This window comes from Amblyomma mixtum, chromosome 8, assembly GCF_055824585.1.
Source record: "Amblyomma mixtum isolate Tamu chromosome 8, ASM5582458v1, whole genome shotgun sequence".
Lineage (NCBI taxonomy): Eukaryota > Metazoa > Arthropoda > Arachnida > Ixodida > Ixodidae > Amblyomma > Amblyomma mixtum.
The window spans coordinates 16,401,420-16,406,637 of NC_143019.1; positions in this window are offsets into that span (position 1 = coordinate 16,401,420).

A 5,218-nucleotide genomic window follows, 5' to 3' on the forward strand; every position below is an offset into this window, starting at 1 on the left:
CCTTCCTGTTCCTTTATTGTTTAGCTTTTCATTATCATTAATGCGGCAAATCCAGCATACCGTCATAACTAGCTTTTTGTCGAACGTTCTTTGCTGCAGTTTGGCTTTTCCTTTGCAATACTCTTATTTTGGTGAAGTTAGCTTGCCGTCACAAATCTCTTTTTAACGAACGTTCCTTTAGTTTGGTTTCTCCTTTACATTGCTCTCGATGCAGCAAAGCTAGCTTGCCGTAACGAATCACTTTTCGTTCATTTGTCGGAGCAGTGGGAGGAGGCATTGACCAACACGGTCCTAGAGGACCAGCTCCCGTTTATAGAATGAGGCTGTGCGGCGGCTGTCTGTGGGGGCCTTGGACTAACGAGGGCGCTCTGTCTCGTCTTTCTTTCTTCTCCTGTGTGTGTGTGTGCGTATGGTTTGGCGCCTTTGAATTTAATTATGAATAACTACCAACTAGCCCAACAACAAGTTCTTCTAACGAGGGAAGTTCGGAGCAACCCACGCTTCTTCCTTACATGGCTCTTAATGCGGCAAAGCCAGCTTACTTTCACAAATAACTTTTTGTTTTTGCGTCAGTTTGGTCTCTCCTTTGTATTCACATTAATGCGGCAAAGCCAGCTTACCGTCATAACTAGCTTTATGTCCAGTTCTTTCTGGACTTCTGCTTTGCAATACGCCTATTACAACAAAGCCAGCTTGTCGTAAAAACCCCATTTAGTCGTTTTTTTTTTGTTTGGCTTCTCCTTTGTACGCTACTGATTGCGGTAAAGCTAGCTTTCCGTCACAAGTCACTCTTTATTGAACGTTCCTTTAGTTTTGTTTCTCCTTTACATTGTCCTTAATGCAGCAAAGCTAACTTCCTTTCACGAATCACTTTTCGCCGATTTTTAGGAGCAGTAGCAGAAGGCCTCGACCAGTATGGTCCTAGAGGACCAGCTAGCCTTTATAGACCAAGCCTGCGCGGTGGCTGTCTCCGGGGGGCCTCGGACTTGACGAAGGAAGTTTAGAGCGACCCACGCTTCTTTCTTTACACTGCTCCTTATGCGGAAAATCCAGCTTACCGTCACAAATCACTTTTTGATGAAATTTTTAGTTTGGCTTCTCCTTTTTACTTCTCTCCATGCGGTAAAACCAGCTTGCCGTCATGCAACCCTAGTTGAATCCACCGACTGTTTTACTTAGCCAGAGCAAAAGTACCACCTAATTTCCGACTCCCTGTAATTATTCATTTCTACGGTCATTACAAAATTCTTTGCAAGCGGCATACCCTTCAAAACGCTGCGGGCCAGTGAAGCGACATAAAGATGTGTCTGAACTCCAAGGGAGGTGTAACATAATTTCTAGGTGCCTTTCAGTACTTAAAAAGAATCTTCACACGACTCTGTTCTGAACGAGACAATTGCACTGTTTGCGAGGTTTAGACTGCAGAGTCACGTCATCAGTTTGCTGTCGCTGATTTTCGCAGCCTATCTTATTTCTAGTCGTAGGACATGCCGAAAAGGCGTGCAAGACAAGGCTTGTCTGGCCGACACAACTGTAATTGTCATTGAAGCCTGTGTGTGTCCAGTGCACGCGACGAAGCAAACCTCACTCCCAGAACTACACGTGGTATATACGCAATCATGTGGTTGCACAACGTCTTTAATAGCGCAAGTACGTTCAGAGCTAGCTCTCACATTCTTCTCTATGTTTTAGTAACTGCCAGAGCTGCACATCTTGGTGCAGAAATGTAATTTTAACAATGTTTAGTATACTCCTTTCTTCCGTTACTACTAGTTGGCACCCAGCTGATAATGTTCCGTGGTGGCGACGACACTATAGAGGAACTGGCCGGTGCATGTGGTAGTAAAATGAACTCTATTGGGCTGACTTGCACCCACAAAGAATGAAACTCAGCATTGGCGATAGCATCAACGGTGCTCGGTGGTTGTCGAAGAACCGAATCACCACTGTTTTCGGCCGCGCTCAGTTTAAAGCTCACGGATGACTTTCGAGATAACGCGCGTTAGTCACCTATTATAATCTCGAATAACATAGAAATGCTTGCGCGCGGTTGCAATCATTTCCTATAAATCTGGATGTATCTCACAGCGTAAACGAAGTGATGAAGCCGCCTGCCGGCACTTTTGATCATAAAGATTACAAAGCTTCGCGCCAATATGTTAGCATGTGTAAACCGAAATCACTACAGTTTGTGCAAAGTCATGAGCTGAGAAGTGAGTCAGTTCGCCATTTTCGGGTCCGTTCTAAGTTCACGCTGCTCGGTGTTACAAGAGTTCTCGTAACACGAGTGGTATCTCATTGGTATCATGGATTTGAGTCTTTAGAGTTACTGACAATGAATGCCTTGTTAATAACTGTCCCTAGAGTAAAGTATTTCTGTATACGCGTTTTCTTTTTCATGGCACAGCAGCAGTGTTTCGCGACGTTTGTTAATTGTTTGCGTCTGGAAGAGAAAATTTTTATTAGGAATAAAATGAGTGACACGATATGGTGTGACGTCGACCTGATCGACTCCTACATTCACGGCTTCTACAAGGGGGCTTATTCATCCTTGAAAACCTGCTGCTGATTATACTTGAGACCAGTATCTCTTGTTTGCTATAACTAGTTTGCAGCGCAGACTAGCGGACGTCACGTCATTGTGAAGAAACCATGACGTGGCCATGAGAGCTTGGTGTGCCCTTAAGTTTAAGAGCAAGATACGGCTGCTGCCCCTACCTATTACACGTTTTTCCTCACTCACTGATAGAGTCAGATTGGGTTAATAACATATAGCTGGAACCTGAGATCAAACCAACATGTTTATCTAATTTAGTATTTTTACATGAATGTTTGCAAGGAGAGAAGCCCGCAACAGTTTTCAGGAGACAAAATTAAAATTAAAAAAATCTTAATTTCTGAGAAGTCTCTCCGTGCAACCAAGAACCCATGAAAGCCTGTCTGCGCCTCCAGGCAAAGAAAAAACTCAGCTTTTTTGAGCTTTCGGTGTTCAGAAAACATTTCAGTGTGCCCTTCTTTGCTTGACAAGAAACAGAGCTCCAATGTATAGCTCCACACTTTGATTTAGAGAAGGGAAAACAGTAGCTGCACTGTCCTCTCGAAATCATGAGAGACGTGTCAAGCTCACCAGCAGCGCAGCCCGCAAGCAAGCGACAGCCTATGCGGCGACTGTTGCTGCACACTGTTAAATAAGAAATCTGTACAGGGGATTGGAAAGCGTTATGGCTCTTTTCACGAGACTGTTTCGCAGCAGGCACACACGATTGGTTCATGGAGAAGGGTAGGTTGTAAAGTTTGCTCATTTCAATGTCCACCATGAACACGTGACCAAACATGGACGCGGGTATACGTATGGATATGTCCATACATTGTCAAGAGCGACCATCCTCCTATCCACCCGACGTTCACATTGAGACTGCAGGTAAACGGGAGACTTTTTTGGTTACAGTTGTTTACTTTTACTTCATGGGGGGGGGGGGGGGGGGGGGGAGCAGCCTGGCTCTTGGGGTAGCGAACAAAGGAAATATGATCTTTAATATGACAGCGCGCCGACACGGTTAACATGCTATCAGTCCAACCGCTCTTTTTAAACATTTCGGTAGATGGCGTAGTAAGCGCCGCAGTTCGCTAACGATGATCTAGGTGTAGGCTAGGTGTAGCCGAACTTAACAATTACGGCTGCAAAACTGAAGCCAATATCATTTACCTTGGCGAAACTTCCATGCACATCTATTATTATAATAAGTTTACAGGCATTAGCGCTGATCGGCATTATGCTTACAGGAACCAGCTGGTATTTTGTGCAGCTGCTAAAGAGGAAAGAAAATACGGAACAAGCATGAAGTTATATTGATACTGCGGTAAATACTTCTGGATATATGAGTTGTCGTTGGCAAGAGAATGACACTTATGGTTGTGATCACGGTGACGCTGTGATTTCACATTGCATTCAATCGCACCTTATTTTAAGAAAATTTTTCTTCAGTCTTTCTGCCGTAGGAAAATATTGGCCTCGGAATGAGCATTACTAAAGACAAATTTGTTCACGAAGCCGAAAAAAGCAGTTTTGTTGTTTATAAAGGTACTTCTCTTATATTCAACCTGTTAGTGTGTGACAAAGTAGGCGGACTCAACCCGCCAGAACACATTCACTCAATCATTACGCCATCTCGCCTTTGCACACTGCACCTTCTTGCGTGCGTGTCGTCTTTCTTGAAAAAAAACTCTCGAACGCATGGATACATCAAGAAGTCTATTTAAGCCGTCTTTATGTCAGAAGCAACTGCAGGTCTGTACCAGTGAAAATTCTTCAATCGTTGCGCTTTCATTGTTTTAGTCCCATTCACGTTTATTCCCTCCACTACTGCTTGAAAGCGAATTTTTAGCGCTGGTAAAAACACTTGCTTTGAAAACAGACGCGTGTACCTTCTCCGTCAGAAGTAACCAGGCTATCCTTACCACTTCTCGTGCTATAAGGAGACTTAGTACCGTGGTGAAAAGGACAGCGATGGCTCAGGTTCACGTCGGCTTAGTGACTTTCACAGCCAACAAGCTCTGGCGAGCGCAGCATCCCCCCTCTACCGCCAGATGACTTTTTTCGCGATGGCAGCGCGATAACTTTTGGACAAAAACTGCACCAGCGCTAATACCACACTTCCTTAAAATTCTATAGCTGAGAGCAGGCTTCGACACAAAGGCTATAAGAGAAGTTGCTGTAGAACACTGAACATCCCAAGAATTGCAGTGCATTCATTACGTCTGCTTGATAACCGTAAGAAGAGCAGTAAAGTAAAGCAGTTTTAATGCGCATTTATTCGATGGTAGCACATTATTAAAAAATATGTGACTGAAATTCACACTCCGTCCACCATTTAACTTTGTTCTTTTATTGTAACATAATATTTAATATTTAATATAATATTTAATATGTAATATAATATTGTAATATAAAATTTTATTGTAATATATATTGTAATACCCTCGTGAAGAGGGCCTTTAGGGGTATCTTGAAATAAATAAATTAAATTTACCTTGTTGGCTATGACAACATGTGCATAAATAAAGACCAAAATGTTCATTCATAGTTGCTCCTCGATATGTGAAAATCACTGTCCAGGCCGCAGGCGTGCGCACGATACAGAAGAGCCTATCTATAGTATACTACTTTGTCTAAATGGAAATTTAGTGTGTTACTTTCATCGAATAATATATTTGGTTC